We start from the raw sequence: 14,979 nt of genomic DNA on the forward strand, positions 1-14,979 counted from the left end.
ATATAAACATTTTTGTTTGGACTGTTAGTCTTCGTTAGTAAAAGGATTGTACGCACTTATTTTGTTTAATTAAAGGTTAAATGTGTTATCTCAAATATCACGGGGAATGGAACTAAAATTAGGCTACTTCCCCTTTCTTTTCAAAATCATGAAAGATATTAGTGGGCGTTTGGACATAAGAATTGTAAAATTTCAAAATAGGGGGAAAGAATTTTTCAAGTGAAAATGGTATTTGAAATTTAGAGTTGTGTTTGGACATGAATATAATTTTGGGTTGTTTTTAAAGTTTTGTGAGTGATTTGAATGAAAATTTTAAAAAACAGCTTTTTGGAGTTTATCAATTTTTCGAAAATTTCCAAAATGGATCTTCAAGTGAAAATTGAAAATTTTATGAACAAACGCTGATTTCAAAAAAAAGTGAAATTTTTTTGGAAATAGGGAAAAATATCTTATGTCCAAACGGGCTCTTATTTTACAAGGGCAAAATAGAAAGTGAATATTTTTAAAATTTTAAAAGGAGCTTTTTTATGAAGATAGATTAGATTTTAGGGGTCGTTTGATTAATAGACAGGTGGGATATCTTGGTATAGAAATTGAGTTGAAATTTATCCCATATTTGGTGGTAGGGAATAGCCAATCCTGAGATAAATTTTACACTAAAAAGGTGGAATTAACTATCTCATAATCCTATAGAAGTATCTCGGGATATCCCATCATTTTACCGAACGACCCCTTAAACTTATTGCAATTAAGCTTGGAACATCTCAGCAGCAATTGGTATCGCAGAGAATTAAGGATAGATTAAAGTTGATTGAATAAGTGATCCATTACTTTGTCACTGGTAACGCAGAGTTGAAATTCAAACACCAACCACAAGGATTCATGATTTTAGTTTTAACACATTCATCCAATGTTTCAACTTAAGGTTAAAATTTCATTTTCATTTTATGAAACTCATTTACCTAAATAAGTAACTCATCACCACATCATATCACTTCAGATGAAGTTCATCAATCATAGGTCTTTAGAGGGGTAACTCTTATGTCTTTCTTTGTGTAAGGAATAAGCCAATATTTACAAAGTAAAAGATAAAAAGATGAGAACATAAATGCCACAGGCTAAAAGCAATTAAGTATTTGAAAAAGTATACTTTTCATTAGTGAGGTGTGATTGCATCATATCAATGTAACAGAAGAAGTCTGAGACAAGCTGGGGGAGGGGAAGTGTGATTGCATCCATTTTGCTACCGAAGATTTGCACTTCTATCAATAATGTAGAAATCAATGTAAGAGAATTCTGAGAGAAAAGGGGGCCGGGGAGGTGCGACTACATCCATTCCACTATATTTCAAGGCAGCCATTTAACACTTATTTTGCACAAACCCAAAAGATCCCGCAACTATCAGTAGTCGTTAAATTGTTAGATGCCGATGTATTTGATGCACTACCTTTTGTGTTTTTCTACCATTGTTAAACTTCAGTATCTTTGACTTTGACATGAGCTACGTACAAAGTTCATTTCACCTAATTACGGAACTTGTTACGAGGAAAATATTTTTCAAAACACGCTATCACTATCTAATGTGTTCTAATCCTTGACTAAATGCCAAGTGTTTAAGTTAAAAGTCACAATATGAAAAAAAAAGGGCAACCCAGTGCACTAAGCTCCCACGATGCGAGGGGTCCGGGGAAGAACCAGACCAAAAGGGTCTATGAAGTCACAATATGAAGTAAGCAAGAATAGATAATAGAAGAACCAATACACAAATTCACTCCCAAGAAGCCTGCAATTTTTCAACAGTCCCATTGTTTAAGATGTTTCTACCTTTCAATTATTTTATTTTATTTTAATTTCTTCCTTTTTTCATTGGTTAGCTCATCAAAGTGTTTGGGTTCAACCACAAAAGCTCCTTAAGACCCGCGCAGTGTTGTCAAAGGCACGCTTAAAGCGCGCTTAAGCCCTAAAGCGAGGCTCAAAACATGTTGAGCGTTTCGCCTCGCTTTGGGAGGGCTTCAGTGTCACATCAAGCTCTAAGGCATGCTTTTCCTTGCCAATGAGTGTAATCTTGAAAAGGCGCACTAAACAATTGATATATCACTTTATCGTATTTTGTTTTTCAATACATATACATATTTTTACTTTTTTCTCCAGTTGCGCCTTTTTTCATTAAAGCCCACGCTTTATTTGCGCTTTGCGCTTAAAGCCCCAACGGGCCTTAGAGCTTTTTTGCGCTTTTCGCCTCTGATAACACTGGACCCGCGTACCTCTTTCTGGTTGTTGTCTCGTAGGCTAATACTTGCAACTGTACCGCTGGCAGGGGGATTATGGTACGAGAGCGATCTCTGAAACATCTATCAGATACAATCGTAAGTTACATATGAAAAGGTGGGTTAAATGAGGAAAATAAAAACATTCCACTCACTCGAAGAGCTCAAGCAGCACCGGAAGAACATCCGCTTGAAGGGCGGCCTTAATAATTTCACTCTTGCTCCCAGCAGGATGAGAAATGATTTCTTTGCTGGAGCAGTCTGCCTTGAAAGTCACATCCATAGCACCAGAAAAGTAATAAAGTGCCAGCATGCATTTCTTAACACCTCTTCATCATCATTTGAAGCAACAAGGTCACGAAGAGCTCGGGTTACTGGTTTCACCTGATAATTGGATTGTAATCAGTAATGTTTTGCATCAAATAATTGCAGAAAAAATTTCAACAGTAATTAACTGACCTTCTCAAAAGGCGGTTTTGGCATGCCTCCATAAAACATTGATATAGTTCACGTGGCTTTTCTCAGCATTGAAATCTTGTTAGTGTTGTTCAAAATTTTCAGCAAATAATCCAAAGCCCTACAGTCAAGAGCATTATCACAACCTATAGTGGAGAGAACAACAATTCCCAGTTTCCACACCGCCTATAGTTGGAAGGAAAAAACAATCGGTATGCTAATAAACATATCCTCAGTCTATACAGCATAGGGGTCTGCCAATTTTAAAACATACCTGCTCACGAACATTATCATTTGGAAAATACAGAAGATTTAAGAGTTTCCACCAGCCTATTACTAAATCAGTTAGCTCCAACGAATGAGGAAGACTGTCTATGACAGACCCAGCAGCTTCAGACTAGGACCGCAAAACCATAAGAATAAAGCAAGTGTGAAGCTACAACCACAAGACTCTAAAGAAAGGACAAAAGGTGATCAACATTACACTCTCTACCTTGAGAGCTGATGAATGCACCTTGATTTCAAACTTTTCCTTGAAATTTTCATCCACTTGAGTGGAACTTTTTTTTTTTGAAATGGTAAGGTATTATAGATATCAAAAAAAAAAAAAATCAGCACTAAGAGAGTGTTGTGGTTACATCCCAGAAAACAACAAAAAAAGAAAAGAAAACCCTCTGTGTCTATACAAAAGACTCAATGAATTCTAGAAGGATTTCACTATCATCTATCCAATCCTGTTTACACCAAAAAGATATCAACACAATGCAGTCTGATTTGATCTTCAAGAATGAATTCTCCTGTCCTTCAAAGCATCTCCTATTCCTTTCTTTCCATATGCACCACCAAATAGTTGCTCGTATTGTATTCCAATCCTTCTTCATTTGCTTTGACATTCCTTTTCTATTCCAGCATGACAGTAACTCAGCAGTAGTGCTTGGCATCACCCATTTAGTTCCCACAATGTTCAAAAATAATTGTCATAATTGTGTGGCAGCTCTGCAGTGTAAGAATAGATGGTTGATAGTTTCTGTCTCCTCTTTACACATGTAGCACCTGTTAACTAATTGGAATCCCCTTCTTTGTAAGTTGTCCTGAGTTGAACAGGCCTTCTTAGCCACCAACCATTCAAAACAACTAACTTTCATAGGAGCTTTCGACTTCCAGATTTGCTTCCAGGGACCAATAAAAAACTGATTTACTTCTTTCATTAAAATGTTGTAACATGTCTTTACAGTATAAACCCCTTTGCTGTGTCCTCTCCATATCAGGTGCTTGTGAACTTTTTCTTTCCAAGCATTTCTCTAAGGACCGGTGATATCACGTCACATCGAGTCAAAACATCAAGTGAACCAACAATTCCCTTTTTAACAATCGTAGAAAGAGCCGTTGACACCCCTTTGGAGATAATCTCCTTCCTCTCAATATCATAGTTGTCAACCACAATTAGTAGGAACTCAAGAAGAGTATAGGTGACTTCAATATACTTAGGTATAGAGTTCACCATTAAAAGAATTGCAGGTTCAATGTTCATTACATTATCAGTCGTTTCATCAAAGAAAAGCCAATCATAAAACAATGCAAGCTTTACATTTGCTTCGATATAACTTTTCCTGCACGACTTCAATAGCCAACCAATCACAGCCCATCTAGGTAAGATGTCCGGTTGCGTAATTTCACTGGATGGACGAACTGAACAGCATATAAACCTAACAATATCAGTTAAAATGGTTTCTCTCTCGGGTACTCCAAGGAACTTCTTAGCAAACCAAACCTGGTACCTCTTTTGATTACCCAACTTGACATGTGTAAGCAAAAACCTCAATTTGGTTTCCATTTCAGGAGTTATTCGAAGCAAAAAGTACAAACTTGGAGTTCTTCTGCGGTAAATTTGTGAGATATCTTCAAATCCGTCCGCCCTAAACTGTCATGGATTCAATAACAAGTCTTTCCATATGGCTTTAAACTCAGGCATATGAACCAAGTCTTGCAAAAGCCTAATTAAGTCTCTCCCTATGTTCAAACACAAGGGAAATTGTTCCCGCAAAAGTCGACCACAGAATTCAACCTCCATTCTCTTCAATGCATCCGTCATCGGATTACTTGGTAATCTATAATGATCAGCCAATAACCGAAGGAACACATACAACCCCTTATTCAAAACCAATGGTTCTTCCTCTAATAAACAATCCCAATTGGCTAAAAACAAGGTAACCATCTCCAAACACAACCACAAATTGCCCTCACTAAAATCCCCACCTAAATTTTGCCTTAAAAGAGCCACTAGCAATTTATCAAACCCTATAGCTAATACATTCAACATCTCTTTAGTAACCCATATAAGCTGAATTTTCACTGAGTCAAGCAACTTTGGATACAATTCATCAACAATATTGACAAGAATACAAGTAAAGAAACCATACCCATCAGTAATAATTGCCTGTAGATGCTTAATATGAACTTTAGCCAAATGGGGTTGGGATAAAATGCCAAAAATTAAAGCTTTATTAATTTTTGAGTATTGCTCCTGTGTAAGGACTTTTAAGGAAAATGGGGGGTTTAGTTGGGGTTTAAGAAGCTCAAAAGCTTCTCTAAGAGACACTTCAATTGGGTTTTCAGCTTCATGAGTTCCTCTTTGAATAAGTTTTAAGGCCATTTATCAAGCACAATAGATGCAAGAAGAATCACCAAAAACAGCTACATAAGTTTACCTTGAACTCAATTTTTTCAGAGACCAACCTATGCTTGAGCTTCGCCGGAAAATTACCACCGGCGGGGAGGTAAGCGGCGGTTGTGGAGGTAAGGCAACTTGCCGCTGGTTTGCTCCCTTTTTACCCTTTTGTTTCTCTTTTTCTCGCTTTCATTTTTTATTAATCTATTTTGAAGATTCAGTAGAATGAATAACAATATTAGTAAGGCTATCTATTTGGGCGTAAGATTTGGTGTTTCATGCTCCAACCCAATATTATTTTGGTGTGCGAATAGTGTTGCATCCAAATTTGGTGAAATACTATTCATCAACATCATTATTATTTATTAATATTTTATTATATAATATTTTTAATTTAACTTATTATAATTTTGTAATTACTTATACTTTTTATGTAATATCTTTATAATATTAATTTTATATTTTAATTTTAGTGTATAATTTTTATAAATTAATTTACGTTAATTTTATTTTTATATAAAATTATAAGTTAATTTTATTATAAGTTATAATTGTATAAAAATATATAACCATCAAAAAAAATAAAAAGTGCAAGTCTAAAATATAATATGTTGTTAATAAATAACACAATATTCATTAAATAAATATTTAATACACTAGCGACTGACATAGATTAAAATTAAAAATATATTAAATAACATAATGGGATGAGAAAATTACAACAATAATCTAGTACTCTGGTAGGTCGCTTCTAGATCCACCAATATCATTAAAAATATTGAGTGTATGGGCCTATGGGCACATGATTGTTGTGGTTGTGGATGTTGAAATTGTTGACTTTTTTTAATCTATTATTCGTTTTTGTTCTTGTCGAATAAATTCACGAATATTTGGATCATCAATAGAATCTAAATTCGACAATAACATTTTATTTTTTTCTTTAAATTCTTTTAGTTTCAAAGCTCTATCTTTTATCTCCATATCTTTTGTACTTTGTAATGCATTAATAAAGCATTTATGGAAGTAACATACTAATTCTATAAGTTGAATATTTATGTAGAAATTAAACTAAATTTTACAATGTAATATTCATTTAATTATATTTTATCAATGATTTTATTTTTATTTAAATTATCCATTAATATGTATAATGTATAATATTTGCTTATAATTTATATTATTTAAAAATTTATAGTATAAAATAATTTTATATTAAATGGTTATATAAGAAATAAATATGAATTGTATGGGACGAATATGTAAAAAAGAAAAAAGAAAGGATTTGTATTATGAAATAAAAAATAAATTTAAATTAAAAAAATAATATATAATATAGAAGAGAGAAGAATATAAAAAGAATATTTTTTTTTGATATAAAAAATAATGTAATGGGTTGGAGTTAATTTGCACCATTTTGCTGCTTACATCATTTTGGTATAAAAACAATAGTGCAATGATTCGAGATGCCCTAACCCTGGCCGAAAAGTTTTGAGAAAATACCAGTATGTCAATCCAGAAGCTAATTAGTACAAATATTAGTCAATTCATAATATTAGTAATATTAGGGAAAACTATCATATATATTCATTTATAAGTAGTTTATTACAAAAATTGGACAATACATAAAATATTATTAATATTAGCCAAATCTATATACTATATTTAAAAATATGAATGTCCTTAGCGAAATGTCATTTGCCTTTTTTACCCTTTAAAAATAATTTTTACTATGAACAAAATTATAATTTAAGTTACCTTCCTATTATTTAAGACTTTAAAATCAATTAAATTTTTGCATATTAAACTAGGTAAGAAGTCCTAATATTTAGGAATTTAAATTAATAAATATTTTACCTTATATAAGTAACACTAATTGACATGGATGCTTTCTGATGAGAACGTTCTTATACAGTGACTTCAACTGATTTTCAATTAAAAACTTAAAATATGAGGACATAAAATCACATATTAAATTAAAAGTAGTTAATACAACAACGTCTAAATTAAAATGTTTTAACGCTAAACAATTAAATATACATTGTAAATTGTTTTTTAATCAAACAAAATAATTAATCCATGTTCAATTAAGCACTAGACCTTGTTTGTGTCTTCTCGAATGAACTTGAGAATAATTCTAAAAAACAATATTAGAATAATCTTAAATCTTCAAGGGCTCCGCGTTCTTACTGAAACTAACAAAGAAGTACGATAACTCGCGAAATTAAAATGACAAAATTATAAAATTGGAACATAATTAAAGGTGAATATATTAAATTATGATTGAGGACTTTTATGAATAAATATTTTTCTTTGATTGAGTTAGCTATAGAGGATCAGTAGTTATCAATTTCAAAAGCTTACACTTTATTTTATAACTCAAATATAATTTCAAAAAATAAATGTAATTTTCTTATAAAATATTACTCATTGAGATGGGGAACACGCGCAACGCGCATACACTAACACTAGTGTTACTAATTTTAGCCAATTAGCTATTTGTAGCAAAATAAAAAAGTCATTTTTAACTTTTTTTTTGAATGGGTATTATTGAAATAGATTTGTACACCTTAAGGAATTCGAATCTCAGTTTTGGGATGATGGAGTTTTGAGGTGATTTGAATTAAAAATTCGAAGTAGAAGATGAACATGAAAAAAATGATATGTGTATCACATATGTATCATATTTGTATTAAATATGTATGACATGCATATCCATGTATAGCTATGTGTGTGTTACATGTTTGCTACATGCGTCGCAGATGAATCTTTTGAACTCGATTTTAACTACGAATTTTGATACCAAATCAGTTCAAATCACCTCCAATCTTTCTCAAATTTTGTATATTGACTTATCTTTATGTTTTTAATGAAATTCAACCATACCCATTGAAAAAGATCCTTTTTTTTTCCTTAGATTTTTGGAATCTTTTGTGTGTGTGTGTGTGTGTGTGTGTGTGTGTGTGTGTGTGTGTCTGTGTGTGTATTGTGACACCTAGTCTTAAGGACTAGGTAAGCCTAACATTAGCCGAACAACAATCAATAATTAAATAAAATCTAACAATTTATGAAATAGAAAGTGCTATAAAATTTATAATTCCCAAAATCGGTAGTACAAGTCATAAGCTCTTCAGAGTTTGCTACAATTTTCTAAATACAACTGTTTGAAATAAAGTAAACAGTGTGAATACAAATCAGAAGGTGACTCCGAAGCCTGCGAACACAGCAGTAGGTTTACCTTGAGTCTCCACAGCAACAATTCGCACAACTAGCTAATGATCAACTGACTTCGAAATACCGGGATCTGCACAAAAATGTCTAGAAGTACAGTATGAGTACACCACAGCGGTACCCAGCAAGTATCAAGACTAACCTCAGTGGAGTAGTGATGAGGTACAGTCAAGATACCTATTAGACTAAATAACATGAACAAGTATAAGTATAGGAACAACAGAGTATGATATCTACATAAAGACTACGTGAAATGGCAAATAATATGGTAATTTTAGTAAGAAAGAAAAACGACAACTATCAGCGGAATACCATAATAATGACACAGTAGATGTACGGAAACACGGTCTAAATTCGGTGATCACAAATAAATGAAAGGCAAATAACAACTCAACAAAACGACTGCTTTCACATCGAGTTTTAGCCAATAACCTCCATGAGGTACCGAACCTTAGAATATTCACAACTCACGAGTCTCAATTCCTGAACCCTAACACTTAGTATCATGTGCTCTTATTACAATTTATAACCACATTGACGACTCACGTGCCAAATAGAGCCATTCTCACATAGAAGGCAAGTAAACAAGGGTGTGCATCTATACTCAACAATATCAAGAAAACCTCTTAATCGATAAGAGTGCTTAACTACGTGTATGCTTGTGCAAGTGTCCTAACATAGTTCATGCCAGCTAATAAGTATAGGAAAAGAAATTTACAGCACATAGAATGTTTTCCCACAACTTTCCACAAGATAAAGCTCATACAGGTAAGTGTACCATTACACAAATAATAACAACAAGAATGCCCCCAGGCCATCAAAAGTTATCACAAATCAATCCCTAACACAGTCCACGTTGTCTCACTACGTGTGCAATGGTAAAGTAAATGCCCGCCTTGTCTCTCCACACGTGTATAATAATATTCCCACCTTGACTCGCCACATGTGCATAATAATGTTTCCACCTTGTCTCGCCACACGTGCAAATATCAATATTAACAATAGCATGGCAGAAACTTCGTGCAACCCAATAACACTCGCACGACAGAAACCTCGTGCATCACAATAACAATAACCGCACGGCAGAAACCTCGTGCATCACAATAACAACAACCGCACGGCAGAAATCTTGTGCATCACAACAACAAGCACAACAGCAACAATGACAATAATATAAGGGTACGACAAATAAGTCAACTCAAAGATTCTAGAACTTAAAGAAATGGAGGAACTAATTCACAAGGAGTAGCCATAATCGGGAATGCTAGTCATAATAAGAACAGCTCAACAAGAAAGGAAATACTATGTAACAACTGTAACGACCCGACCGTTCGTTTTGAGTTCTAGTGCGTCATTTAGCGGTTTGAGACCCTGAGCAGCTTCACTTCAGGTATTATGACTTGTACGTATGGTCGGAATTGAATTTCGGGAAGTTCGGAGTTTGTTTGGAAAGAAAATTCTGATTTCGGAAGCTTTAAGTTGGAATAATTGACTAAGGTTTGATTTTTGTGTAAACGACCTCAGAATCGGGATTAGAAGGTTCCAACAGGTACATATGATAATTTTGGACTTAGGCGTATGCCCGGAGCAGGTTTTGGATGGCCCGGGAGCGTTTCGACGCCTATTATGGAAGTTGGCATTTTTGAAAGAATTTCCTAAATTTAGGTTGAAGCGCGTTTCAATGTTATTGATATCCGTTTGAGATTCTTAGTCTAGGAATAGATCCGTATGGTGATTCTAGTATTGGGAGCGCATCTGGAAGTGGATTTGGAGGTCCGTAGGTCATTTCGGGGTCATTTGGCAAAAAAATAGAAATTTGGAGGTTTTTAGAAAGTTTGACTGGGAGTGGACTCCTTGATATCGGGGTTGGATTCCGATTCCGGAAGTTGGACTAGGTACATAATGTCAATTATGACTTGTGTGCAAAATTTGAGGCCAATCGGACGTAATTTGATTGATTTTGACATCGATTGTAAAAGTTATTGGGAGTGATTTGAGTCCTCGAATAAGTTCGTAATGTGTTTTGGAATATTTTGTATATTTGGTTGAGGTCCCAAGGGCCTCGGGTGGATTCCGGACGGTAAATGGATCAAGTTTGGACTTTGGAAGAACAAGTGAAGCTTCCAGCTTTTGCTGTAACTGCACCTACGCAGAGGTAGTTGCAGGTGCGAGCTATAAGCCACAGAAGCGAAAGAGTGAGGGCAGGCTAGCCACCGCAGGTGCAGAAGTCTGGGCGCACCTGCGTGACACAAGTGCGGAGGCAGTAGTCGCAGAAGCGGATGGGCTCGCAGAAGCGACCCCTTTTGTTCGCAGATACGGAGCTTGGCCAGATAAGGGAAATGCGCACCTGCGAGGGTTTTGTCGCAGGTGCGGGACCGCAGATGCGGCCAAGGCACCGCATGTGCGAAAATCGCCTAGGCAGTGAGTTCTTTTAAAAGACAGGATTTGGCCATTTTCCTCCACTTTTCATTTGGTTGGGCGATTTTTGGAGCTCTTGGAAGGGAGTTTTTGTCATCTATATCAAGGTAAGTGATTCCCACCTATTGCAAGTTAAATACTTGGATTATATATGGATTTAGACTTGAAAATTTGTAGAAATTTGGGATTTTCGTAGAAAACCTAGAAATGGATATTTTTGGATTTTTGACCACGAATTTGGGCATGAAATTGAGAATAAATTATATATTTGAGTTCGTAATGCTATGGGTAGTGTCTATCTTGGAAATATTTTGGAATCCGGGCACGTGGGCCCGAGGGTGATACTTATCGATTTTTCGAGCGGAGTTGGAAATTGTTATAAATTGATTAATTATGAATATTAGAGTATATTTTGATTGGGCTGCATCTTATTTGACTAGTCTTGGATCAGCGGGCATCGGTTTGAGGTGTTAGAGAGTCTTTGGAGCCGGTTATGGAATTTCGGAACGAGGTAAGTTTCCTGTCTAACTCTGTAAGGGAGAAATTACCCCTAGGGGTTGTATATGGATGTGTGCTACTTGTTGTGGGGGCTACGTACGCGCGAGGTGACGAGAGCCCGTACGTAGCTACATTCATATTATTGTCCGGGTAGGCTTAGGTTCACATCATGCTATAGTTGTATTATTTGAGAAGTCACTCCTATTAAATTCCTTTGTTTTACATTACTACTTGAGACTAGACTTGTTATTGTAGAGACTTTACTAGTTCACGATTAGTTACTGGATAACTTTACTCCTCCTGCGGCATGTTTTCGTGATATATATATATATACACACACACACACACACACACACACACTTCATTTAAAGGTTTTTGTTAAAGAAATTACAACTCACACGTTTATTCGTGAGTGGGGTCAAGGACCCGTCAAAGCTTTTTACTCTTATGGGATCAGGTCGTTCGCCTCAGCAAGAATTTGTATTTCACTTCTTATGGGATCGGGTCGTTCGCCTCGGCAAGATTTATGTACCACACTCTCATGGGAGCGGGTCATTCGCCTCGGCAGGTTAAATAGATACATCTATAGTTCGCGATGTTCGACCCTCGGCAGTGCACAATTTTATTATTATGTTGGATTGGGTCGTACGCCTCGGCGTTTCCTATATCATATCCTCATGGAATCGTGCGTAATATTTGGGCAAGAAGCCAGAGTATCTGTAAGTTTTCCCGATTTGGTTTATGAAAATCTATCTGATGAGATCCACTATATTCATATATATGCTCCGGTTAAGGAGGGAAATTTCCAAATGGAGAGCTCGAGTTCCTCGTAAAGAGGGGTATTCGTACCACATAATCTATACTTGTTTATCTCATTTATTTACGTTGCTTCATATTTACTTACCTCTTTACTGTACATGATATTATTGGACCACTAGTAAGTGTCGATGTCGACTCCTCGTCACTACTTATCTGGGGTTAGGCTAGATACTTACTGGGTACACGTTGCTTACGTACTCATACTACACTTGCTGCAAATTTTTGTGCAGGTACATATATGACTAGTGGCCTTGTGAGAGCAGAGGCGTGTATGCATACGGGGACTTATGTGAGTTGCATTCCACATTACGACCCGCAGCCGGCAGAGTCTCCTTCAGAGTATTTACATTTTTCTATCCAATTTGTATCCCGGACAGCTGTTGTATTTTATTTTATATTCCGAGTTAATGCTCATGCACTTGTGACACCGGGTTTTGGGGTGATTATGGGTTGTTCTGTATTGAATTTGTTAAAAATATTATCATTTACTCTGTAAATTTCATCTTCTACTATTTAATGGAAGGAAAATATGATTTCAAAAATAATAAAATGAGAACCTAATTAAGTAATTATTGTTGGCTTGCCTGACAGTGGTGTCCGGTGCTATTACGACCTTTATGAATTTTGGATCGTGACAATATGGTATCAGAGCGCTAGGTTCACTTAGGTCTCACGAGTCATGAGGGAGTCTAGTATAGTCTTGCGGATCAGTACGGAGACGTCTGTACTTATCTTTGAGAGGCTACAAGGTTGTTAGGAGCATTTCCCTTATTAATTCCTCATCGTGTGAATTGATTCTTTGAGGCTTGTACCTTTATTTCTTTCCTATTCAATCTTATGCGACGTGAAGCGCTTGTTATAAATTGAGAATCTAAGAATTTTTATGGTACTACAGAGGTGGTGCAGGGTGTCTCTGCCTGCGTGTTTGATCCGGCTATTACCGTCGCCTTGCGGAAGGCCGTCATGTTGTTTCATCTCAGCATCAGTATATCCTATGGTTTTGAGATTTGGCATTGATTGTTATGACGATTCGTGCGTTGTTATCGCACCGTGATTATGTGATGGTAGGATTCCTGTCTATGCGACGAGGCAGTGAATGACCTGAAAGGAGGTTTTACTCAGTGCATAATTCATAGGCTCAGTGTTTTATTTCCAGCGGAGGAAAGGCAATCGGGCTACGAGTATTTGGGTTGATGGAGTAACGAGACTTGGTATTTTGAGCGTGGTGGAATTTTCATCTGTGATGTGGTGTCGTCGTCCTTGTTGAACGCGTTAAGGTTCGCCAATGTTATGATCTTCTTCAGTTTGCCTTCGGGGATGGTGTTGTGAAGTGGTGCCTGAGATGCGGTTGTCAAAGATAACAAAGTGTAGCGGTTTCAGAATCGAATTGGCACTTCTAGTATTGATGGCTTGAGAAAGATGATTTTTTAAGAGGTTTAGAGTTGGTGGCGACTCATGTGTTCAGATATTACAGAGATGGATTTGGGTTTGGAGCAACAATTGGGCAGTGAAGGACGTGGAAGGACATGTGGAGGTGTCTTGCAGTAGTTGAATTGTTAGGAGCTCAAGTGTGAAAAATAAAAGTCGAGGAGCTGCTTAAAAGAGAGGGTTTGACCAAAGTGGGAGAGTGGCAGAATAGCATATGGGTTCCGTGGTAGGATAACCACATGCCTTGAGGGAAGCTTAGAGCAATTTGGGAACTGTGATGGGCAGTGACCAGGACCGTGGATTTTATTTGGATGCAATGTGACTTCAAGTTTGGAATGCGTTGTTGGACTTTTAGCTGATGTCAATGGGGAAGGAGGAACCTTGGCGGGTCCCAGGGTTATGTAATTGTAGTTTCAAGCTAAGTAGGAGAGCCCCACCGCCTATGATTGGATTACGTAGTTGTCAACTTGTGCCATTTCTGGTTATTGGTATTTTGATGGGTTATTACGACTAAGGAAAGAAGATATCAATGGTACCTTGAGCAAAGGATTTGAGGAATGTGTGCTATCTTTGGCCTTATCAATTCATGTTCAGGTTTTGGGAAGACTCAGAGTTTATGCTTCGTGGGGATATGATGTACAAGGAAAATAAATTTAGTCGGTTGCTTCTTCGAAAGGGTGTGCCTATGCTAGCAGGGCCTTGGAGTTGATTGTATTTGGGACCGAGTTAGAGTGGGTGAATCTTAACAACGGTCCTAGTGGATTCAAAAGTTAAAGTGCGGTACCTAAGGATTTCGAGCCAGTAGTATGGTTAAGTATTTGAGCTTTTGCAGTGGATTATGAAAGTTGGCTTGGAGTGTTCTACATTATCGTCGGTCTGCGGTGTGGCATTTTAGGAATGAGAGAAAATAACTTCGGATTCATGGAGGGATTTTCAGAATGGGTGTACCAGTTGAAGATGCAAATATACGCATAAGGAGGGTATGAGATGGTTCGTGGGTTTTGGAGACAACGTGGTCTCGTGAAATAAGGTCACTCAGGATAAGTGCAGATTTGGGTTCATGATGTTTTGAATGGGGCTATTATGATTCCTAAAGCAAGTCCAGAGTAAATTAGAAGAAGTCGGATTCGATTAGCTATGGTTGAATTGGCATGATGGTTGTCATACCTCTTTTTACCCGTAACCCTTATTACGAGG

At 36.3% G+C, this 14,979-nt stretch overlaps 1 long non-coding RNA gene across 1 annotated transcript; it reads right to left on the reverse strand.

The window, feature by feature from the left end:
- Positions 1-2,060: 2,060 nt before the first annotated feature.
- Positions 2,061-5,662, reverse strand: LOC104088715 (uncharacterized). The gene is made up of 4 exons (XR_684634.4): positions 5,432-5,662; positions 2,727-2,844; positions 2,423-2,651; positions 2,061-2,351 (listed from the first exon to the last, which is right to left on the reverse strand). It is a non-coding gene; the product is annotated as an uncharacterized lncRNA (long non-coding RNA).
- Between the last annotated feature and the right edge of the window lie 9,317 nt (positions 5,663-14,979).

Source organism: Nicotiana tomentosiformis, chromosome 8, assembly GCF_000390325.3.
Source record: "Nicotiana tomentosiformis chromosome 8, ASM39032v3, whole genome shotgun sequence".
Taxonomy (NCBI): domain Eukaryota; kingdom Viridiplantae; phylum Streptophyta; class Magnoliopsida; order Solanales; family Solanaceae; genus Nicotiana; species Nicotiana tomentosiformis.